Source organism: Phoenix dactylifera, chromosome 17 (assembly GCF_009389715.1).
Source record: "Phoenix dactylifera cultivar Barhee BC4 chromosome 17, palm_55x_up_171113_PBpolish2nd_filt_p, whole genome shotgun sequence".
Taxonomy (NCBI): Eukaryota; Viridiplantae; Streptophyta; class Magnoliopsida; order Arecales; family Arecaceae; genus Phoenix; species Phoenix dactylifera.
Window position 1 is genome coordinate 7,854,311 of NC_052408.1, and position 14,483 is coordinate 7,868,793.

General features: G+C 39.9%; 1 long non-coding RNA gene across 3 annotated transcripts; it reads right to left on the reverse strand.

The window, feature by feature from the left end:
• Nucleotides 1-284: 284 nt before the first annotated feature.
• LOC120104197 lies at nucleotides 285-14,449 on the reverse strand. 3 transcript variants are annotated; one of them, XR_005506658.1, is made up of 4 exons: nucleotides 12,863-14,449; nucleotides 12,500-12,751; nucleotides 11,595-11,744; nucleotides 285-1,594 (listed from the first exon to the last, which is right to left on the reverse strand). It is a non-coding gene; the product is annotated as an uncharacterized LOC120104197 (long non-coding RNA). The 3 variants fall into 3 exon arrangements; XR_005506657.1 differs by having other exon boundaries at nucleotides 12,500-14,449; XR_005506659.1 differs by lacking the exon at nucleotides 11,595-11,744 and having other exon boundaries at nucleotides 12,500-14,449.
• Nucleotides 14,450-14,483: the final 34 nt, after the last annotated feature.

Below are 14,483 nucleotides of genomic sequence, written 5' to 3' on the forward strand. Positions count from 1 at the left end.
GCATCGCAAAAAGAAAGACAGTAGTGATGCCTTTATTTTCCTTTCCTAAGAAGACTCTTGTCCAATAATTAGCTGCATCACTGATATGGAACCATTTGACTGTAGACCAACTAATGTGAAATTACAGTAGAGGATAACTAAGAATTTATTAGAAATGCTTCTAATCATGTATCATTTTCTATCAAAAAGAACAATTACTTCATAGAGACCTGGCATATGTAAAGATATCCTCAAATATAAGAACAATGTAAAGGAAGGTAGGCAGAAAGTGAGAAATTAGAAACTTTTAAAACGAGATTTCCGATATGATTCCAGGCAAGGCTCACAGAATGCCCTCAAAACTTGGTGACAAGACTTAAGGGTTTACGACTATGGTTGCAGAAGCTTCAATACTCAAAATTAAAAAAAAAAAAGTGGCACTTGACTGAAAAAATCACATCATCTGCAACAGGGTAATACGGCATGTCATTGCAAAGCCTTTTCCTTTTTTCTTTTTTTTTTTGATTCAACGGCGACTCACACCAAATGCATATGAGTACACTAAGATCAGAAAAAAATAGTTGACAGAAAGAGAAAAGAACGAACTCAAAATTCTCCTAGAGAAACTCTTCTGAACGGTGTGCAGCACAGCAGGCAGCCCAGTCAGCAGCATTGTTAACCTCCCGATAAACATAAGTGGCCCGGAAGAAGCCAAACTCTTTCAGGAGCCTGCAGATATTCCGAAGCAGCGGGTGTCGATCGACATGGCTGTGCTGGCCCTGAATCCAGTCAGTCACCATGGTCGAGTCACCTTCAAGATAGATACTATCTGCACCCAAAGCCTTTTCTGATGAAAATATATCATTGCAAAGCCCCTGCAACAGTTGTATCATAGAACCAAGTAATCCTCGTGATGGTATACCCACTGTTCTGATCAGGCTGCCTTGACTACATTAAAGAATCAAGTATAACTGTTGCTCCAAGAAACAAATTGTGTACATAGTCTCAGACCTCACAGTTTAATCAGTGAGGTTGGAAAGCTCTGTTGCACAAGTATCAGATTCAGATTGATACATCTAGATTTCCTGTGGTATTGACGTGTCCTCCACCTAAAGAAGAATTGGAACAGTATGACACCAATAGAAAGATTTTTTTCACCATTGCTGCCAACATTCCTGCTTCAAAAGCCAGGATTCTTCGTTTTTTCCCCTATTCTGTCAATTTGTTAGATTCAGGTTCTTGTTCTGATGTAGAAGGCAAACGGAAAACTTTGAACTCACCCCAGAAAATGATTTTTGATGAAAATCAAACACCAAAGAATTCTAGGGCAATTTTCACAGTGTAACATAGTGTGCCCGTGAACACAGAGCCGACTATGCCTCCTGCACATCTGGAACCATTGTCACAAAGAACATTTGACTTATTTCGAAGGACGGTAAAAACATAATGCAATTTTTGTTTTATGCTGAGGAAATACAGGACATGTGACTATTACATGGTTGAAAAATGCCCAAGAACACCCACCACATAACAACTAAGTTCACCGGTCTCATGCAGAGTTGGTGATCGGCTGAGTGGGACCTGGGTGCCAGCTGCCACCACCTACCCCCGTGTACTGCACAAATCACCAACTGCCACGTCAGACAGGTGAGTTGAGCAGTGATATGGCACATGATAGATAGCAGTACTCTGTAGTCTGTCTGTATGGTTAGTACTTAGTATCACATAACCTTCACTAAAGCTTGTGAAGAGGTTGACATGGGTACACTCAGATCCTTAGGAATAAATAAGTAAACCTTGATTTACAGAGTCTTATGTTTATAAAAAGAAACTTGGTAATAGAGATCCTATGTTGCTTCCCTAAAGTATTCCCCACCAAGAAAGGCATCAAGGATGTACAGCCCGAACAAAGTTATCCTATCAAGCATTAGAGAGAAAGGAGTTGAAACAATTCCTCAACTGCAATGTATCATTTTGAAGGGAAATGATAGCTCGCCAAGTTAAACATGGTCAGGCATAGGTATCTGACGAAATGCTGCGACACAACTTGTATAAACAATTGGTATTGCCCAAGCCTTCTTCCTCCCCGTGGATCTCTTTACTTTTAAAAGAACTGACCAACTTCACACACCCTAGCTAGCTCTTGAACTAAGCAGCCAAACTCTTCCTCTTCATGCCATTCCTTCAAAATTTTATTCTCTTATCTGCACTCATTCCTGATGCATCCAACTCTACAATCAAGCTCCTTAAATTTTATGCTTCAATAGCTAACACTGATCTTGAAGGCTACATTTATTTTGACAAATTTAACCAACCAAATATCACATATTTACTAAGATAAAACCATCAAATATTTGAATCTTATTCGTCTACAATATTTAAGTTTGCTTATCCTGAGATACTTCCTATGAGCTTCAGCTTCCTAAATTTTTGTGAAGCCTCCACCACTCCTAGACCCAAATCTCTCTCTACACAGTCAAGCTAATTGACTCTAAGGTGAGGATATTACCACCTTCATTGTAAGAATATTCGCTACTTGACTCTAAGGTGAGGATATTACCACCTTCATCGTAAGAATATTCACTACACAGCAGCAAAATGGCACAAGGATACTGCTGCCTTGTACTGTTTCTCCTCTATCTAAAGGTTGGTAATTGGTCAGACATGCTGGACATGCCAGCATGGAAATATTGAATGTCAATGGACAAAGAACAGAGCTGAAGTGACCCCATAGCTTTTGCTTCAAAATGAGAGTCAAATGATTGCTTTCTTGCTTCATGATAATCAGTCAGTCCAAAGACTCCAAAAAGCTATCTGAGCACCTCCGGATCTGATTCTTGCACCCTTCATATCCTCCCTTGGACCTAAGCAAATGATCTTTATATATCTGGTTCCCACCTTCTGGGGAACTAGACACCATGAATTAGGAAGAAACTAAAAATACTATTGCCTTTGATCCGGCTCAGTGCAAGAACAAAAACCTAGCTATCTGCTTCAGTTTTATCAGTTTGAGGTCTTTAGCTGGCAAAATATTTCATGGTAAGACCTCCATGCAACTCACATCCATGTTCTTCTGTGTTGCACTACTTTTGTTTTCAAGAACTGTTGCAACCATAGCATCTAAAGAAAAGCCTTTATGGAGACAAATCAAGGTTCAACCCTTTGACTAGCTTGCTGTATCAATTGTTGGTGCCTGGTAACCTTGGAAGAATGTGCTAAGACCGACCATTCAACTCAGGTTAGAGACAACAGCAAGGAAAAAGAGAGGACAAGTCAAAGCAAGAAAGGGAAAGTGCAAGAATAGAGTAGGAAGTTTGTCTCTAATAAGAGAATGATGCAAGAAAACTAGGAATGGCCCGCAATGAGTAGGTGGGCCTAATTGATTAAAACAGGATTCTGATAGAAAAATAATCTCCTTGTTGTATTAATGAAAACATGGTAGAAAAAGCTTTTTTTTTGTTTTCTATTATAAGATGTATAACGATAAAACAATTTCATTTTAGGTTTTTGTGGGAAGTATGGTTCTTAAGTAGGCAGATCTTGATTGATAGGATTATCGGTGATCGTCATTGTTGGGCTTGTAAGCATGGTTCGCAATACAGGTTTGGTACCGGTACTGGTACCATATTGGTATAGTTTCGGCACAAGTCAATTTGTGGTACCAACACTCAATATGCTTACTGTACATAGTATATGTTTGCTATAAGTATACTACACTAGGCCTGGTATGGAGTGACAAGATCCCATATGGCGAGCCATGCTTGTAAGTCCATCTCAGGTGCTTTATGTTGATATCTCAAGAAGAAACCAACAGAGCTGCAGATTTGGTATATTATTTTTTTCAATGGGAGCAGCAAATAACAGTCGAAAAGAGTGGATGAGAGGACATAGGAAACATACTCATTGAACCTATTAGATATGAGGTCTACAATAAATAAGAAATGAAGAAGCAACAACAATGTAATATATGGCAGCAAATGACCAACAACAGTGAGATAACAGGATTAAAGAAGCAAGAAGGAGAAAGGAGGAAGAGATTTACAAAGGAAGAAAGGGACCCAAAACCTAAGGACTCCTAATTCAATAATGAACCTAGGGATTTTTCAACAAAGTTTAACTCCAAAAATAACTCCTTATTAATCTAAATTCTGCTACATCCAAAACCTTCCAAATAACAACCAGATAAAAAAAGAAGGAAATGATACTATGAGTTCAGACTCCTATCTTTCCTCATTAAAGGAAAGCGTACATTCTCTTCGTGGCGACCATTAGTTGCATCCAATGTTTTGATATGCTCTGATTATGTTACTCTCTGAGACTACTGCTTGTGCTTGGCTCAGGATATCCTCCTTTCTGAAAAGTTTTCTACTCAAGTGAGGAAAGCCTGATTAGGAATTCTTTTTCACAGCCTTTTTGCCCAAATGAGAGATCCATTCTCAGGGGAATCTTAGGACTTACTGTTTTTAGTAAGAGGGAACCTTATTTATATGTAGGGGAAGAAATTCATATGATTGGAAACAAACAAGGCACTTGACGTCCAGAGTCGGCTTCAACCAAGAGTCGGCTTCAACCAAATAAACATAATGGCAAGCTTCATTACCGTTCGATAAATCCCATCGGCTCCACTCCCCTTAATGCACAAATGGCTTAACAAGCGTTCGAGATTCCTTCAGAAAGGGGAGCTTTTCCTTTGATCTTGGTTTGGTCATCTAACTTTCAAGCCTGTTGGGAACTAGTTTTGCCTCTCTCATCGCACCTTTGGCATGCATTACCTATATGCATAGAGGTTCATATAAGAACCATCAAATCAACGTCGGCGGAACCGATACCGATTGCCTGGTGGGACGAGTTGGTACGGACCTGCGTCGTGCCATGTCGGGCTTGTACTGACATAGTAGAAGAGGCAAGGGAGAGGACGAACGGAAGAGAAAAAGAGAGAGAAGGCGGAAAGAGGGAGGGAGGCCGGCGGAGAGCTGGGGCGAGGCAGCAGCGGAGGCCATGGCTGTTCTCCTGTTTTGTTCGAAATAGAGGTCCAGCTACTAAAAAAATTCACTATTTTTAAGTGAAGTCGGCAAGCGATTTGCCGACTTTACTTACAAATTCAAAAAAAAATTAGTAGCCGGATCCCTGTTTCGAACAAAACAAAGGAACGGCCACGGCCTCCGCCTCCTGCCTCAGCACCGGCCCTCCGCCAGCCTCCCTCCCTCCCCCGCTCACTCTCTCTTTTTCTTTCTTTCCTTCTCCGCCTCCAGCAATGATTTTCGTTTCCGTTGCCGGAACCGTCCTAGGGAGCCGCCAGGCTAGCTCGAAACGGCCGAAACCGTCTGATTCGGGATGATTCCGCCAACCTTGCATCAAATAAAAAAAAATTATGGAATCATAACATAAAAGTAGGAAAGACTATTCGAATCCAGTTATACCATTAGATTCTATTGACAACTCCAAAAAACTTTTGCACGACATTTTATTATTTATTTAGTCACTAGCAAGTCAGTAGACCTTCTAGAAGGCGAATACTAGAAAGTTCTCAGTGGGCGCTAGCGCTATGTTGTTCGCTTTGGTCAACTTAAATTATGTTAAATGTTGAAAGTTAAAAAAAATTATTATTCACAGAATAAAGTATAGATAATGATTAAAAAAATGATCTATTCCGAACAATACATATCTTTCACATGCAATGATAAATAAAAATAAGGCCTAAAACTACACTATTGCATAAACACCGGATTTGACGCAATCTGAATGGCGTGAAAAAAATGGCATTGGGGTCTTCAAGGGATAATCCATAACGTGATGAGTTAGAACTTGAAATAAGGCGTTCCACACCAAATCGTCATGCGCTCCAAGAAGACTGGCGTAACCCATGTCGAAAGTACCCGAAAAAATGTATCGATATATAAAAATTGAATGGAGCTCCTCCTTTGGAAAAACTACCAACTTCAATGTAGAAAATTTATAACAAGCCCCGAAAGGATTGGATTGTTTCTCCTTCTGCCAACGAAACGAAAGCATCGCCCGTTCCGAATGTTTCTTCGATTTTGCAATTCTCGCGAAGAGAATAAGATGCCGTTCCCCCTCCCTCTGTCTTTTTCCACTTTACTAATCTTCCCCTCTAACGCGGGCTGGGCGGCGGCGGGCACGGGATGAAGAAACCTAAGAATGTCCTTTTCAGTGCAACACAGGAAAGCACCCTCCTTTTGTCATCCCTATAGCTTCCCAGAGGCTTTTTTGTATTGAACCCATAGGTATAACCTTTCGCTCAATACTCAAATTAACAACTGAAGCATCCGAGGCTGCATCAATCGAGGATACATGACAAAAGAAATTGTTCTATCTTCAAACTCACCTTCACCAATTAGGACTTTTTTGGAGATTAGATGCAATTACTAATTCATGATCTGGCACATACATAATGAAAACTTCATTCGCGATTCTACAAGAATTTTTATGAAAGCATTTCAAATGCTTCTCTTCCATGTAAGTTTCATTTTCCCAAAAGTAGAATAGTCATCAATGGTTCTTTCAAATCTAATAAGTAGTTAACCTGTGATTGACCTTTATATTGTCTACCTCCGTCTCGCATGAGAAATCGGCGATCTCGTCTTTCTCGGGATGTTGCTGAAACAACTGTAGAACATGTCGGCCGATCCACCAAAAAGATGGGTTTGAAGTCAGTTGCGTTTAGAAGATTGAGTGAAAATATTGGACTCAATCACTCTACGAGTACTGTAAGTGGTACTACGAGGTGTCAATGGACTATGGATGGCCTATAGAGGACTTTCTAGACCCTCCTACCCAGTGTTTTCATCCTGAAAGAAAGGGTCAGGAGCGAACGAACAATAAAGGTCGGGCAGCGGATACCAGAGGGAGGGGTAGACAATAAGTTGGAGAAGAGGGAACCTCATCGTCTATCCCTCAGTCTTTCTTCCCCATCCGGGAAGCCTTTTCCAGTCTCCATCTCTTATCCCACCACCTAAGGCAAGTGAAGGGCCAACATTTCATTCTGCCGGCTTTATCCACATCCCCATCCCGAACCTCCCGTTCATGAAGATGGGCATACTAACTAGCACCTTAGAATTGGATACCTGTGCTGATACCAGGAATTCAACACCACCAGCCATCTCGCCTTTCTGATTATTATTATCAAGAATATTGGCTTGTTCCCCATTTATAGCAGCATTAACTTGTATTTGTTGGTTAATAAGCAGATTGGGCGCAAATAGTACAAATCTCTTACTTTATTCAAGCCTCTTTCTAGTCACTCGGACTCTTGTTGTAGTGTGAGCCTTGAAAAAGTACCCGAAGTTAGGCAATTAGCACGAATTCGTTCAAATGGATTCCTTTTTCTTAATGACTCTTCTTAGGGAGTAGGATCTGTTGCCTAGAAGCTCAAAGAAAGGTAGCAAAGTAATATTTTCTTTTTCAAGCAAAGAGGAGTGGCACATAAGGGCGTGAGATAAGAGGAATGGTAGCTCAACTAAGGTACAAAGCGCTTCGGTGCTCTTCTAGTCGATTATGCAATAAAGCGAAGCATTCTTGTAGTAGTAGCTCTTCTATTATAAGTTCATCTTATGGGCCTCTTTCCCGTAGCAATGAGCCCTCTTCAAGCAATCTTCTATAGGAGAGTCTCTATGAAGCAAGGAAGAAGATTCAAGCAAGGAATCCAGCCTAGCAGAGTAAGCATTCCCTGTATCAGTCTAGCACTCTAGTCTTTATGGCGCAATCAGTTAATCAATTGGGGAATGGAGCCATGGGATATTGCATCCACACTGACTTGAGCAATCAGGCTCTCCGTCCACCTTGTTATACTCTTTAGCAATAGAGATGAGAGATGCTAGAACCAGGTAAGGCATGGGAAGAGAATGCGAGATTGAATAAGCCACCCTATTCCTTGGATGGGACGGATAAGCTATAGCTATCGATAGAGTGGCAAGGAGAGATGTGTTATAAGACAGGTGGAAATAAAAATCTTCCTATATGACTCAGAAGGTGGAGAGAAGCTAAAGTTAGATCTATGCCTATGAGAAGTGTTTATGAGTAGATTATACCATGCCAGGTACGGTGAAAGTCTTTATGATACAATCTTTATGAGCAGCATACCAGTTGCAGCTCTTACGACAGATTGATTAAGAAAGTGGGATTCCCGATGACCAAAAAAAGGTAGAAGAACTAAGAGATGGACAAATGGGGATATTGAAAGCTAGAATTCCTACTACTTGGAATGCTAATCACAGCAATTTACTACGCTAGCAAAACAAGTAAGAGTGGTCGTAGATCAGAAAGAGGTAAGAGACGAAAAAAATGAAAATTGAGAAATTGCCAATCGAACGAGATTCACTCACAAAACACAAAATATATACCATTGACCAGATTTACTGCTTTAACTCCCATTCTTCCTAGATTCTATCCATAATATATATATTTTTTTGACCTTCTAATAAAGTCAAGCTTTCGCCTCTACTTCCAGACGGAGCGCTCTATTTAAAGCTTCATCGAACGTTGCAGGACATTCGCATTGACCATGACAGATCCAGTTCATCCTCATAGCATAGGAAGGAATTCTTTATTGGAGGTAAGGGATGACCTATAATTAATCTGGTTGTTCGGGTTAAAAGAAAGGGCCTTGTCGAAATCATTGGCTTTCTGCCCAATGCCACGACCGTAGGACTACGACGAAGGGGGGAGACTGAACCCAGGTGAATGGGCATGAGATTCAGGCTCAGCAAATCTGTAAGGCTCGGATAGAGCACTACCAGATGTGGCAAGACTAGGGCGGAAAGAGGACTTAACTTAGCCGCCTTAGCCTGGGGCCTTGGAAGGATCTAGCCATAGTGACAAGAGCTGGTCACCCCAGAGACATGGGAAGGAGGGTGGTGAGTGGGTCAAGCCTGAACAAGTATGCTACTAAATTACAACACCCAGAGTACTAAGATCTAGATCGAGACTAAGCTCCAAGCCAAGGATCCAGGAACTATGATTTGAGTCATTTTTTATTCTTCCTTACAGAAAAAGAAAATCTCATTCGTAGTCATAACTCAAGTTGGGTAATTTTGACAGAGTTCGAAGGAAAACTCTTAGACATCTATTGAGCCGTCTCAGCTAGTCGATGTCCCAAAATACCTTGATGGCATGCACTCTTTCTGAGTTCTTTGTTTGGTCCCAATAGCCATCTTAATGCCCCTGTATCTGATCCTTATTGCCATTGCATCCTCCCTTGGGAATTAGCAGCAGATCTTCGGCGTTCATTATATCAAGAAGCCTCCCATTTGAGAATTTTAAAACCCCAAACTTTTAAATTCTTTTAATTTTAGATAACTTTTTCGCTATCCTCTTGCTTTGATAGTATAGAGAGAAGAACATACAGCTCTTTGATATGCGTTGTTGTCACTGACTACTAACAAGTAATCCCTGATGACCAGTAATTCTTTGAAAGCTTTCGAGCCATTCACAATTACAAATTTAAAAGAAAAAAGACATCCACAATTTTAAGTCATACCAAAAAGCTTGTAGGATAGAAACCTAAACATGTATCATATCCTATTCAAGAATCAACGGAAGCTACGGCTCTCCACTATTAATCATAGTACACTATATATGCTTTACCTATTCAAGAATTGATAAAGCAAATTAAATTCATGCATAATCCTCAATTACATGTTCATCAACTTAAAGATAATGTGTCTTGCACGCATGAGTGCTCACAGATATGAATGTATGTGAAAATATGTGGTGCTTCAAAAATATTGTTACACTTTCCATCAATAATGATTTCTCTTTCTGATTTTTTTTTGTTGAAATTGCTTTCTATATAGTTTATATTACCATACCAAAAATATCAATAGCTTCAAAGATATATTTCATCCAAATAGGAACATCTAAACAAACAGAAGTCACAAAGATGAAAAGAAATCTACATATGGCTAGGGCTTGTTATTATGGCCATCAATAATGCTACTTTTATAGTAAATGAATCCGAACATATAGGTAGCAACTCTCTCGAAATGGATAAGTAGGCTCACTCATTTTTCATTCGTATGGGTGAAAGGCCCGCTTTCGCCTGCAACTTTCTCATTAGAGGTTTAAAGAGATAGTGATTCTAGGACTAGAGGGAACAACATTCAAGTCGACCAACGATAGGCGAACAACTAACTTCTCTGGTATCCGTCCAAGGATTCGAAGGCAGGGGATGACCTGTAATTAATCTGACAGTCCAGGTTAAAGGAAAGGGCCTCATTGAAATCATTGGCTTTCTGCCCAACACCATGGCTATGGCCCGGTTATTGAAGAGAATTTCCAAATTGATGTCTCAATAGTAATACTAGGTGCTTTAGTTGTTGCAGTTATAAAATTGTTCTGTACATATGCAAAGCATATCAAGGGAAAATTTTTGCCATGTCTAGATGAGTGATCCAGAATTTCTAACACCGGCATCACATTTAATAATAATAGACCAAACAAGGCCTCCAAACAGATCCCATGAAGTTCAAAATTCCAAAAGCTGAAGCACTCAAGTCAATAGAACAATCAAATGATGCTGACAAATAATATATAGGCATATACAAAATTCCAACTATAACATAACAAAATAAAAGAACGTATAAGTAAAGTAGACAACAATGATGCAAAAAATGTGATCTTAAATTTATATGGCAAATCAGTTGAAATATGAATATGATATCATACAACCTGCCAAATCCGAATCACCAGTATTTTCCAGGATATAGAAAGATCATTGCATAAAAATTAAAAGAATAGAACTAAATTATACTCCAAGGAATATATCTAATAAAAAAACATAAAATTGATTCTTCAACGGTACCATATTAAGGATGTAGGCCAGCATAAAATCTTTGATAGCAATAAGGAAATGACTATACAACCACAGACCAGCTAAAGATCCTTCCAAAGTCTTCTTTGGACTTATATTAGTAAGCGGCGTGTGACCAAATGTCTACAAATAGCTAGGACAGTTTGCAATATTATCTTGTAAATTTGAGATCCAAAATTGGCACACAAGCACATGCAATATGAACAAGATGAACTAATGCACAAGCTACTAAATGCCCCTTCAAAATTGTGGTGGACCTGAACCAAAATTTTGTCTTAAAATTTAGCATGGACTAACTTATTAGAGTTGGTTTGCACTTGTGACTCTCATTTGCATTGTTTAAAATTATGAAATCCTAACATGTCCTGGACCATATTAAGATAAATGACCATGTTAAGATAGACCTTTTTTTTTGTTTGTTTTGCTCCAAATGATTTTTGAGCAAAATCAAAAATTAGAAAATCAATGTCTATACTGGAAAATATGAGGAAAAAAGGTAGTAAAAAAGGGAAAACAAGTTAAATATAGAAAAGAAAACAATATAAGAAATTATATATACTATGAAGGGATCACAAGTATTGAATCATATTAAAAGTAGGAGATTTGCAATTTTTGTTAGGTGTCTTCTAATGCAACTAAAAAGTGATCATGGCTCCAAAAAGACTGACCAGTTGACCTGGAATTCTTTCCTTTAAGTGTTATGGATTTTTGGCATTATGAAAATGGACAGGAAGATGGAAAAGGTAATCATTGCTTTCAAATGTGATGCATAAGGTTGCATACGCACCTGCATATAAGTAAGCAGTCCCTTCACTGCACTTCATATCCTATATGCAGCCACCATGTGTCGTTTTCTCGAGTAGAGCCACTATGTGTCATTTTTTGAGTAGAGCCACTATGTGTCGTTGGGCCACATATAGGCCGAAGAGACAGTTTGCTAAGCATTTCGCAGACACATATACAATAAGATTAGCATCAAGTGACAATATTGTAGTCTACTTATCATTCTGCAACCACATATGTGCCCGTCCTTAGGTAGGCTCATGCAAATAAAGTAACTTCAAGCTAGTGATTGGGTTTGATATGAGTTGCAAGTGGGCTATGTACGGTACGTTAGTTGTGCTATAACTGTTGCTACTAAAACTTGAGTATGAAGTGGTAACCACTATTTGCTTGATATCATGTTATTAATATTGTTATTATTTATAAAAAAATATTGCAATTATCATTATTATATGATATATTTTACTATTTTTTAAATATTTAAATGCTAAACCTATTTGTGCCAGATAGCCCACATAATGGATATGTGCCGCCTGCATACCACAACCACCTTCTAAAACATTGAAGGTTATATACTTATTTTCATTCTTTGGACAAAATCCCTACATGTTTTTGTAGTTTATTTTGTCTTCCCATTCAATGACATCCAAGCATTTCAATATATTTCTTTTCTTTTGGATTTTATGAAAAATTTTGGGGCTTTTTTTGGTCTTTGGATATGAATATTCTGTTTGCTGTAGAGCAGGTAGCGTAGCTGTAAAATGAATTCATCTACTTTACCAAAAGGCACTCAAATTCCTCTAAGTACAGCTCAACAACTAACTCACAGCTTGCAAACAAAATCTTCACACCAACCACAGAAAATATCAAACTTTTTTTTTGGGAGCAAATCGAAAAAAAGAAACTTACAGCGTCAGTATGGGCATGAGGGCATTGATAACCGAGCAAACCTTCGACACATTTTGGGGGACCCCGACTCCTGACCAACTCAACGTACTCCCGGGCCGCAGCAAACACCGCGGCCGCCACTACCACAGTGAACACCCATCCCCGGGCCACAACCACACCTCCGGCGCCCAATCCGATATAGACTCCAAAAACGACCCCCTTCCTCAGCCGGCTCCCCTGATTCTGCCGCTGCTGATCGATGACCGCCGCCGTCTGCACATCCCATATCATTATAACCCAATCAATCTGAGAAACTCCTGCGGTATCAAGACCAAAATCCGGATTTTGGGTGGAGAGGGAGGGGAAGAAGGAGAAAGGAGGTACTTTTAGGGGGAGTTCGTGGTCGGCGGGGCCGTCGGCGGTGGTGGAGGGGACGAAGGCGGCGGTGAAGCGGAAGCGAAGGCGGCGGTGAAGCGGAAGCGAAGGCGGCGGGGGAGGCGGAGGACGAAACGGAGGCGGAGGGGATGGAGAGGGAGAGGGGGAGGAGAGGGCAGAGGTCGAGGTCGAGGTCGAGGCGGGAGAGCTTGGATGCGGTGGCTCGCGGGGGGTAATTAGACCGCCGGCATCGAATCAGAACCGACGCGGTGACGGGATTCGAGAAGGAGAAGTTATCCAGCGTTCCATTCTCACCCGTGCATTGGTTGCTAAAAGGATCAAGTTGTAACAATATACATAGGGCTCAATCTAAGAAGAAAGTATATAAAGTTTATAAAATAAATGAGAGTAATAATTTTTTAACTTGTTGCACAATGAATAAATAATTAATAGAGATCCAAATAACATCAATACTTAGTACATTGTTAGCAAAAAGAATTCTTTTTAGCTTCATACCTAACACATCAGAATTACTCTTTCTTTAAGAGCATCCTAGCCTGACTTAAGATACAAGTGTAACAAGTGCCTGATTTTTGCAAGCAGGATGGCCAATATTGATCAACGTTCATCTCAAGTTTGAATAGGAGGCATAGAAATCGTTATTGCTAGTGCCCGCATGATGCTTGCTATTCTCCACCAAAACCAAGTAGTCCACTTCCCAAAAGCTAAAATAGTCCGAGCCAGGTCAGCTCAACAAACTTGAGGAATAAGTTGAGGAGTTTCTTGGTCGAGGGACCAGGTTGAAGACTATGCTCAATAACGTCACCTTTCTTGCCATCTTCCTCTCCATTTACTATCCCCTCTATAAAACTCCTCTGGGTTTCGGACTTGATTGCAATCAGGGAAGTAGAAGAAGAAGAAAACTACCAAGGAAAAGGAGTAGAAGAAGAGGTGGTGGAATGGCTTTGATCCGGAAATGCTTCTCCTTTTTTATAGGAACCACGTTTGGGATCTATATTGCCCAGAACTACAACGTGTCCAACGTCCGGAAGATCGCCAATATGGCCATGGAGAGGACCAAATACTACGAGGAGAAGTACCGCAAGCCCAAGAAGAGCGAGGACTCTGAATAGGAGCGGCTGTCCATATCTCTAGTGTGCTCTCTTAGAAATCCTGTTTTGAGTTCTTGGGTAATTCCGTGGTTTAAGGAGATTGTTGAATGCTTTGTTCAACTCCATATCCTTAGACTAATTTCTGCTGAGTTCTGTACGCATTTTATCTGTTATTTGTAATGTTCTACGCGTTGAGTTACTTCATAAGATAATAATTGGCACATACAAGGATCCGTTGATAGCTGCAAATTCTCTAAAAGAGCAGCTAATTTTGGGCCTGAAAGGATTTGATCACTAACAACAACATTTTCAGAACCAAAAGAAAACCTGCATCAAATTGGCTCGAAAGCCATGGGATATAAAGAACTTGCTGCAAGAATTTCAGAATGCAAGGCTTCCAACTTACATAATTTTTGTCATAATAGCACAATAAAAGGCTTCTTACGAATGAAACCATTCTGTATAACCGATGAAGAACTTGCGTAATGATATTAAATTATGTTAGGGTGTTGCATGTA